Source organism: Capsicum annuum, chromosome 9, assembly GCF_002878395.1.
Source record: "Capsicum annuum cultivar UCD-10X-F1 chromosome 9, UCD10Xv1.1, whole genome shotgun sequence".
NCBI classification, from domain to species: domain Eukaryota; kingdom Viridiplantae; phylum Streptophyta; class Magnoliopsida; order Solanales; family Solanaceae; genus Capsicum; species Capsicum annuum.
The window spans coordinates 36105745-36116806 of record NC_061119.1 but is presented as its reverse complement, the minus strand read 5'-3'; the positions used below and the strand labels follow the sequence as shown (position 1 = coordinate 36116806).

The window sequence follows — 11062 nt, the reverse complement described above, 5'->3', positions numbered from 1 at the left end:
TTTGCAAAAGATGGCCTAAACCCACAAATTCAATCAATATTTAGAGCTTCTTGGGTTTGGCTGGGTATTATAGGAGGTTTGTGGAGGGTTTTCCTTCTATAGCTGCCCCATTAACTAAGTTGACTTAGAAGAAGACAAGGCTTTCTTGGTTGGAAGCTTGTGAAGGTAGTTTTGAGAAGCTTAAGGATAATCTAACTTCATCCTTGGTTTTGACATTGCCTGAATGTAAGGAGAGATTTTTGATTTATTGTGATGCATCCCGTGTAGGGCTTGGTTGTGTTTTAATGCAACATGGGAAGATGATTGACTATGCTTCCAGGAAATTGAATGTGTATAAGAGAAATTATCTTACTCATGATTTGAAGCTTTTAGTGGTGGTTTTTTCTTTAAAAATTTAGTAGTATTATTAGTATAGAGTGCACACAGACATCTTTTCTGATCATAAGAGTATACACTATGTGTTCACTTAGAAAAAGCTAAATCTCATGCAAATGAGATGGTTGGAGCTTCTCAAGGACTATGACATGAATCATCACTACCACCTAGGTAAAGCTAACGTGGTTGATGATGCTCTTAGAAGGTTATCTATAGGGAGTTTAGCTCATATGGAAAAGGTGAAGCGGGAGTTGGTGAAGGATATTCACTGCTTGGCTAATCTTAGAGTCCATCTTTTAGACTTTAAGGATGGTGGTGTGTCGGTACCGAAAATGGTTCGGTCCTTTATCAAGGAGAAGCAAATGCTAGATCCTATCTTGATCAAAGTTGAGCACATGAGGCCTGGTGGGTTGTATCAAGAAATTGAGTTACCCGAATGAAAATGGAAGTTAATCAATATTGATTTCATTTCTGGTCTTCCTCAGTCTGGGATGGGATGACAAAGTCCACGTACTTCTTTCCTGTAAGTACTAAATTTTAGGTGGAGGATTATGCAAGATTGTATCTTCATAAGAAAGTAAAGATGCATGTTGTATCTATTTCGATTATCTTTGATCATGGTATGCACTTTTTATCTCACTTCTGGTAGTCTTTTCAAAAGGGGTTAGGTACTAAGGTGAGTCTAAGTACCATTTTTCATCTGCAGATAGATGGGAAAGTGGAAATGACTATTCATACATGGTGGTAATTAAGTTAATCTTCTGCCTCTTGTAGAGTTTGCTTATAATAATAGTTACCATTCTAGTATTGGAATTTTGAAGCGTTGTATGGTAGGAGGCGTAGATCTCCTATTAGGTGGTTAGAGGTTGGAAGTCGGATATGTTTGGTCCAAATTTAGTTTATTACGCTATGGAAAAGGTAAAGGTGATTCGAGATAGGCTTAAAGCTGCCCAAAGTTTCAAAAAGTTCTATGCAGATGTAAGGTGTAGAGACTTGGAGTTTGAGGTTAGGGATAAGGCATTCCTTAAGATATATCCCATGAAGGGAGTAATGTGGTTTGGTAAATAGGGGAAGCTTGGTCCTCGATTTATTGGCCCTTATACGATTTTACTGAGGGTTGGTAATGTGGTGTATTAATTGGAGTTTCGTTCTAGTTTGAGCTTAATTCACCCGGTATTTCATATGTCTATGTTGAGGAAGTGTCTTGGTGATCCCTATTTGGTGATTCCTTTTGAGGGTTTGGGTATCTCAGATTCTCTGTCTTATGTAGTGGTCTTAGTCGAGATCTTTGATAGGCAGGTTCATTGATTGTGGACCAAGGATATGGCCTTGTTTAAGGTTCTATAGCAGAACCACAAGGTGGAAGAGGCTACACGATAAGCAAAGGAGGACACAAAGTCTAAGTATCTGCATTTGTTTTCTACTCTTGGGATTCGTGCGGAAGGAATGTTTTATTCAAGCTACTTTTGTTTTCAAACTTTGTTAAAGGAAAGATTAATATCCTTGCATCTCTATTTTCTAACTTGGTTAAAGGTTGGATTGATATTTGATGATGCAAATGACTCTACTTGATTCTCTTGCATCTTTGTTTAAGGTAAGAGTAGAGGCATCTAAGGGGTATAAATCATGATTGTACCTACCTTGTCCGTCATTAGGGGATGCATGTTCCTAGTGGGGGAGACTAAAACACCCTGGGTTCTGGGCCCTAAGATAATTTTCTTGATTTATGGGTTTTAGACAACATACGACCAGTGGGTACTAGTCGTGTACTGGGGTATGAATGGTATTCCTTGGTCGTATGATGACTAGTGTTGGTTGGTGGGATTTGATTGGTTTCTGGAATGGGTACAACTTGGGTTGGTATAAGACTCATGGATGGAAATAGGTTGTTTGGCTTGGGCTTTTCCATCACTTAATCTTAGACTTGGTGGCCTAACTTGGGTCTGAGTACGAGTGGCTCACCATGAGTCCTAAGCCAGGGTATGAGTCGTACCATGGACTTGTATGGTGGACAGTATTCAAACCTTTTGTGATTCTATTCTTCTAGGGATATGGGTCAAGGGTACTAGTTGTATACTTGGGTACGACATAGTTTGGTTGAGTTGTACTTTAGACAGTTGATCTTGGGCGTATTTATGTCCAAACACTGATATTTACCCATATTTGGACTTGTGTTTAGAATAAAAATTGTGCTAATTATATTGAATTGTGAGTTAAATTGTGTTTCGTGGATAACCGATGTGATTATAAATACAAGGTAAATTTTCCATGGATTAGGAAGAAAATTGGATACACATCATGAAGATACAAAAGACCATGTGGATCAAAGTCCAAAACATATGGAGATACACGAGAGTAAGGAGAAAAGAAAAGAGTTGAGGATTGACGAAAAGAAAGAAAAGAACTGGAGAAAAATTCCAGTGACGTGATGCTATCTCAATGAGTCGCATCGACTGGCAATATGTGTTCCTTAGCCAAAATTTAAAGAACAATTTCCAGTGCATCGACACGATGTCAACGCGTTGATGCATAAGTTCTGTGCCTTAGAAAATTCTTTTTCTGCAACTTTCGGTGCATCGATGCGATGTCAATGCATCACGTCGATACTTAAAGTTTTGACAATTAGGCAAATTTTGAGGAGCAAATTCCAGTGACACGATACGATGTCAACACGTTGCGTCGTATAGTAAAGAACTTGACATAGTCTGATTTTTAAAGATGAATTCTAGTGTGGCAATGCGATGTTGACGTGATGCGTTGGTTGTGGCAATGCGATTAGCGATGCATCTTATTATTGCTTTAGATCTGGAGAAATTTTTCCAAGTATAAAAGGAATACGTGAGCACAATTTCAAACACTTTTGGCAAGCATAGCAGCGGCGTAAAAGCACATAATTCTTCTTTTTAGTGTTCTTATTATTTCTTTTTAACTTATTTACCTAAAGACAAATTTTGGGTATGATTAATTACTTGTTTTTGATGTTTAATTCAAACATGAGTGGCTAAATATTTGATATTCTTTATAGTAGTTTCTTTATGGATTATCACCTGGGTTGTCTTAGTTTCTTGTGCTTACTATTTTAATGCTTGGCCGCCATTAGAATAAATTTATATTTCTATGTGAATTCGGGAGGAGAATCGTAGATTAGAATGAGGAAATTAAGGAGCGATGTTCTTACCCTTTTATAAAATAGGGGGTATGAATTAGCATCTAGGATAGAGATATACCTTGAAGCCTTGCTTGGTTCAAGTGCAAGAAGATTACTTAATGAATCTAGAAGAATTATTGTATCTCTCAGGGAGTTGTAGCTGCAATATTCAATAGATAAGAAACTTTAGATCGGGAGATCAAGATCGTTGTCTGAATCTTGCAAACCAACAACCCGATAACCAATTAGATCACTATTAGAATAGAGATTTGTATGATTGTTCAAAAAGCCTCAACCCTGGAATTTTAATCATTATTGTTTACAACCGTTTCTTGCTCTGCTTTAGTCATAAACTTTTGTTTCTAATTAATTACTTTATATTTTTATTCTCAAGTTCAAAATCATCTTGATACTTTACAACATTTAATACTCATTGTCTAAAACTAAAAGTTGGTTAAATTTCTAGTTGCTTAGTCCTCGTGGGAATAATATCTGATGGACTAAATCACAATATTACTTAAACGATCACATGCACTTGCGTGTACGTCTAAGTCACAATACCGTTTTGGTGCCGTTGCCGGGGACTAATATAATTAGTAAATTGCTAATTTTTTGGGTTTTGATATTAAGTTTAGATGTTAACAACTTGATCTTAGCATCTGAATTTTTGCAGGTTTAGCTGAATCTAGGACTGGCGAGAGATAAAGAACTAGTAGAGCCTTTTGCAGAACCAGAGCAAATCTTTCAACAAAGGCGAAGAATGGCTGAACAACAAAATGAAATGGTGATCCAAATGTCGGGAATGTTCCACCTCTTATCATTCCTGTTATTCTAGTTATTCCTAATCAACAAGCTGCTAGACCTATTCGTGAGGTGGCAATCCAACTCACAAACCATGTGACGACAAGTATCCTCAAGCTCGAACCAGGAGGGCGATTTGAATTAAAGCAGAATATAGTGCAATTGATGAATTCAGCTGGGCAATTTCATGGCCTTTCATACGAAGATCCGCAACAGCGCATACAGACTTTCCTGGAAATTTGCGATACTTATATTCCTGAAGGGGTAAATTATAATTTTGTCAGATTGATACTCTTTCCTTTCTCCCAAATGGAGAAAGCAAAAAGTTGGTTACATGCTGAACCACCACTCTCCATCATTTCATGGGAAGATTTATCTCAGAAGTTTCTTATTTGATTCTTTATATCTGGGAAGATGGCACGCTTGAGGAGTGAGATCTTGAGTTTTAGACATAAAGACGGAGAGAATCTCTACCAAGCTTGGGAGAGATTTAAGGTTATCCTCAGAAATTGCCCTCACCATCATCAATCCAATGATGTTCTTGTGCTTACTTTCATAGAAGGATTAGATCCGAACACGAAGATTCTCTTGGATTCAGCAGCAGGTGGACATGCTCTTGAGAAGACGTATGAAGAATTGTACCGCTGCTGAATTGGATTTCACTAGGGAATCCTGACTGGCATGCAGATTCAAGGAGTACTCATAGGAAAGTTGCAGGGGTATTGGAGGTAGATCAGTTCACAGTATTACAGGCACAAATTTCGGCTATGCAAAATCATATGATTGCTCAGCTTATTAATAACATAAAGTTGGGTGTTACTCAACTAGCAGCTATAGCGAATACAATCCAACATGCAAATTCTTGGTTTGAGGTTTACAGAAGTGGTAAGCATGTAGTTGATGCTTGCACAGCTAATCCAGATTCTGTCAACTATATGGGGAATGCAAATCGTCAGGGACAACAAAATTTTGGTAAATCTTATAATCCCAACTTGAAGAACCATCCTTATTTCTCATCGGGTGGAAATCAGGCACAGAATACAAATTAGTACAAGGGACCAGTGTATCCAAATCCAAAGCCAGCTCAAAATACTCAGGAGACTACTCAATCTAGCAATATGGAGGAATTGATGAAGAATTTTATGGCTCAACAAGCACAGTTTACATCAGAACTAAAGACTCAACAGTCACAGTTTGTTGCTGAGTTGAAGAGTCAATAATTGCTTACAAGAAATCTAGAGTTGCAACTGGGTCAGATTATAGGAGCACAGAATACAAGGTCACAAGAAGCATTACCTAGTGATATAGAGGCTAATCCTAAGCAGGTGAATGCTGTTACAACTAGGAGTGGATTGCAAATAAAAGAGACAATTTAGGAACAAGTAAATTCTACAGTCACTGAGGACAATTTTGAAGATAATGTAGAGAACGAAGTCAAGGAAAAAATGGTGAGTGATCAAGTTTAGGTGAAGAATAAGATTCTTCCCTTAACTTTTCCTCAAAGGGCAAGGAAGAATCAAGAGGAGGCGTGTTATAAGAAGTTCTTCGATCTTCTAAAGCAGGTTCAAGTGAATCTTCCTCTTGTTCACATTCTGAAACGTGTGCCAAAATATGCAAAATACTTGAAGGATATAGTTGTGAATAAGAACCAGTTTACTGAGCATGCTGCAGTTGAACTTACTCAAGAGTGCACATCCAATATTCAAAATAAATTGCCCACGAAGCTTAAAGATTAGGGTAGTTTCACCTTGCAGATTACCATTCAACAGACTATTTGTGCACGTGGATTTTGTGACTTGGGAGCTAGCATAATTCTTATGCCCACATGGTGTTACCAAAAGAAGGGTCTTGGGAGTCCCAAACCTACTACTATTATTTTACTGCTGGCGGATAGATCACTTGCTAGGCCGGATGGTATTATTGAAGATGTGTTGGTGCAAGTAGGATCCTTAATATTTTCGGTGCATTTTGTGATTCTTGACTTTGACCTTTCTTAGCAACAGGACAACCATTAATTGATGTAGCGGCAGGTAAAATGACAATGCGAGCGCATGATAAAGTAGAAGTTTTTGATGTGTACAAGGCATTAAAACTGCCTGCTATATATGAAGAGTTGTCGTCTATATCGGTTATTGATCTTGTTTCTGATTGGCATTTGATGTTATTTGATGATCCATTAGAGAGAGCTTTAATAGGTTATGATCTTTATGGAGATGTAGAAGCATTGGAATTAATCCATGCTATGAATTTGGCAATGATTAAGATAAATAAAGTGATTGTCGAACCATTGAATAGGCCAATTGGTCCAACGCCCAAGCCCTCAGTTGAAAGAAGCTCCTAATTTGGAGCTTAAGGTTCTCCCTCCATGTTTACAATATGTTTTTCTTGGTGATCAAGATACTTTTCCTGTTATTTTGTCTGTAGGGTTATCAGATGTACAGGTAAAGAAAGCCATAGCAGTTTTAAAGAGGAGAAGAAAGGTGATTGCTTGGTAAATATCTGATAATATAGGAATTAATCTAGCATTTTACATGAACACCATCAACATGGAAGAGGATTACAGACCGAGAGTGCGGAAACAAAGAAGGTTGAATCCTGTGATGAAAGAGGTGGTTAGAAAAGAAGTGATCAAGTGGTTAGATAGTGATATTATCTGCCTAATTTTTGATAGAAAATGGGTGGGTCTGGTGCACTGTGTAACAAAGAAATAAGGGATGACTATGATAACGAATGATGATAATGAGTTGATCCCCACACGTATGGTAACCGGCTGGATGATTTGTATTGATTATCAAATGTTGAATGAAGCAACTTGTAAAGATCATTATCTGATTTCTTTCATTGAATAAATTCTAGATAGATTGGTGGGACAAGAGTACTATTAATTTCTGGATGGGTACTCCATCTACATCAGATAATCATAGCACCGAAAGACCAGGAGAAGACCACTTTGACTTGTCCTTTTGGCACATATGCATTCAGATGCATTCCCTTCGGCCTATGAAATGAACCTGTTATATTTCAGATATGTATGATGGCGATATTCTCCGACATGGTTGAATACTTTATGGAGGTATTCATGGATGATTTTTTTGTGTACGGTAATTCTTTTTTCAAGTGCTTGCAAAATCTTAATAGAGTTTTAGCTTGATGCGAAGAGACAAATTTGGTGCTAAATTGGGAAAAGTACCACTTTATGGTTAAGGAAGTAATTGTCCTAGGCCATAGAGTGTCACGTAAAGGATTCAAGGTAGATAAGGCAAAGGTAGAAGTGATTGAAAAATTGCCACATCCAGTCACAGTCAAAGGAGTACGGAGTTTTCTGGGATATGTAGGTTTCTTTAGGAAGTTCAGTCAAGATTTCTCAAAAATATCAAGACCCATGTCTAAATTGTTGGACAAAGAAGACAAGTTTGAGTTTGGGGCTGATTGCCAAGAAGCCTGAAAAAACTAAAGAATAAATTGACTGAAGCACTTATTCTGATTGCGCTAGATTGGGAGAGACATTGTTGTGGAAGCGGTATTGGGTCAGAGAAAATATATGGTATTTTGCTTGATCTACTATGCTAGCAAAGTGTTGAATAATGCTCAAGTTAATTATATAATTACTAAGAAAGAGAAGTTGGCAGTGGTATACGCATTCGACAAGTTTAGATCTTACTTAGTTGGCACTAAGGTCATTGTTCATACTGACCATGCTGCCATTAAGTATCTTGTGAACAAGAAGGATACAAAGCCGCAACTGATTTGGTAGATTCTTCTACTACAAGAATTTGATCTTAAGCTGCGAGATAGGAAAGGAGCTAAAAATCAAGTTGCTGACCACTTGTCATGGCTAGAAAGTTGAAACCATATTTTTGATGACTCTATTGAAGAGTTTCCAGATGAATAGTTGTTGTCTTCAGGTGCAGTTGAGTTCCCATGGTATGCTGATATTGTGAATTCGATAGCTTGTGAGGTGTACCCTCCTGAGGCCACCACACAACAAAGGAAAAAATTACTCCATAATTCTCTTGCCTATATTTGAGATGAACCGTATCGCTTCAAGAAAGGTCCAGACGGAGTAATTCATTGGTGTATGCTAGAGACTAAAGTTTTAAAAGTGCATGAAGATTGCCACTTATCTCCTTATGGTGGAAATTATGAGGGTGAGAGGACTGCTAGAAAAGTGTTGCTATCATGTTTTTCTGGCCTATGTTATTTAGGGATGCAATTGATTTTGTGAAAAATTGTGATCAATGTCAAAGATTGGGCAATATATCTAGGCATCATGAGATGCCCCTCAACAATATTTTAGAAGTTGAATTCTTTGACGTTGGGGGGGTCAATTTCATGGGCCTATTCCTACCTTCAAAAGGCAATTTATACATTTTTGTAGGTGTTGATTACATCTCTAAATGGGTGAAATCCATGGCTAGTCTGACTAATGATGCAAGGGTGGTGCTGAAGTTTATGAAGAAGAACATATTTTCATGATTTGGTACACCTAGAGCATTAATTAGTGATAGAGATATGCAATTTTTCAATACTTGGTTCAAAAATCTTCTAGCTAAATATGGTGTTAGGCACAAGGTTACCACCGTGTACCATCCCTAAACTAGTAGACAAGTTGAGGTGTCCAACCGAGAAATTAAGCAGATACTACAGAAGACTGTGAATGGGAAGCGAAAAGATTGGGCTAAAAAGTTAGATGATGCACTTTGGACCTATAGAACAGCTTACAAGACACCCATTGGGACATCTCCATATCTCTTGGTATATGGTAAAGAATTCCATCTGCCTATGGAACTGGAACATCAAGCATATTGGGCTATGAAAAAGATGAATCTTTAGATGACTGTCGTAGGGGAGAAATGATTATTGTAGATAAATAAGCTAGATGAGTTTAGGCTTCAGACCTACCAAAATGCCAAACTATACAAGGATAAAACCAAAATATGGCATGATAAACAAATTCAAGAGAGAGTATTTGAACCCGGACAACTTGTTTTGTTGTTTAATTCAAGGCTTAAGTTGTTCTCGGTTAAATTGTTATCGAAATGGTCTAGCACTTTTGAGGTATTACGAATGACACCTCATGGAACGGTAGAGTTGTGGAATAAAGAGAAGATGGAGAAGTTCCTGGTGAATGGAAAGCACGTAAAACATTATTGAGATGATCATCCGAATAAACACAAGGAGTCCATCACCTTTGCTGAGGGGTAAACCTGAGCTAAGTCGTACCACGACAAAAAATAAGGCTCTGTGTGGGAGGCAACCCATAAATTGAATGTAATAGGTAGTTTAATTTTTAGTTGTTGAAGAAAAAAAAAGAAAAATACAAATAAATGAGTTATGCCACGACCAAAAATAAGACGCTTGGTGGAAGGCAACCCACTTTTACTTACATAATTTTATTGTTTTTGATTATTGTGCAAAAATGAGGAAATTGGTGGAAAGAGAAAAGATGAAAGATAATGAACATAGGCCTTTTAATAAGTAAATATGTGATACCTGTTGAGAAAAAGGTAACGGGTAAGTAAAGATGCATTCAAATATGGGAAATTTAGCCTTAGAAATTTTTTGGGATGCTATTTCCAGTGGATCGACGCTATCTTGGTGCGTTGCATCGAAGTTCATCATTTCTACACTTATAATAATGCTAGTTCCAATGGACCGATGCAATTCTGACGCGTCATGTCAGTCTTGTCAATGTGTTATGCGTCACGCCGCTTCGGTTGCTATGTAGGCAACACTTAGACAAAATATTTGATACAACTTTCAAAGAAGCGACGAGAACATAATGCGTCGCGTTGAATCTACAACGCGATATTAGAAGCGTCGTGTTGACTGTTCTACTCTGGGTGACCTCTATATATATGACCTTAACCTATTTCACCCATTTACCCTAACCCTAAGTGCTGCCTCCAACCCATTTTTTTCTCAAGTAAAAGAAAAACTTTCCTCTCATTTTTTTTCATCAAGTCAAAGTTAAGTCATGTATTCTTTTTATTTCTTTACTCAAAGTTACTTTGGATGATAAATAATGTTTAGAATGATAAATAGTTAGTGATAAAGGGCATGACTTTATTTTGATTTGTGGACTTGAGATGATAAATGGAATGTTTAGGTAAATTAGTAACAATTGATTGTGTTGATTTAGGATTTTAGTTGAACTCATTTTGTCAATCCTGAATAGTGGGTTATTGAAACTTTTCTTGACTACTCTTAGTTCTTGTGGTGTATTTGCAAAGATGACTATAAGCTGTGGAGAGGTTGGATTGTTTATGTGCTTGTTGAATTGTTTGTACTTTAAAATTGAACTAGTTCCAAATTAATAAGTTGCTATGCTGAATCTGAGGGAAATTTCAAGAATGTTAGGATGTGTTTAATTCACTACATTGTACCAAAGAAGGGTGGGGTGAATTCTAATTTCACAACACCTTAGTGGTATCTATAAGGTACAGAAATAAATGTTATTGAAATAAGATGAAGTCTAACATAATGCAAAATTTGAAATGTCTTTGTGTGTTAATACTGAATAACTAAGGATTGGACTTGCAAAATAAAAAGGAAAAGTTTGAGAACCCTAGTCCATTCATATACAAAACTGTGCTAGCAACTAAGTGTGGGGTAACTTTTACACTTAGTGGTGGCTAGTTTTTAAGATGCTTGTTTTATATGTTTGTGGGGCTGTTATGTTTAATAGGTACAATGTTGAGTAGTCACCCACAATGAAGCAAAGCTAAAAATGCAGTT

The 11062-nt window shown here is 37.2% G+C and overlaps 1 non-coding gene across 1 annotated transcript; it reads right to left on the bottom strand.

The window, feature by feature from the left end:
* Positions 1-4744: 4744 nt before the first annotated feature.
* Positions 4745-4851, bottom strand: LOC124887582. Its single transcript, XR_007045348.1, has one exon. It is a non-coding gene; the product is annotated as a small nucleolar RNA R71 (small nucleolar RNA).
* Between the last annotated feature and the right edge of the window lie 6211 nt (positions 4852-11062).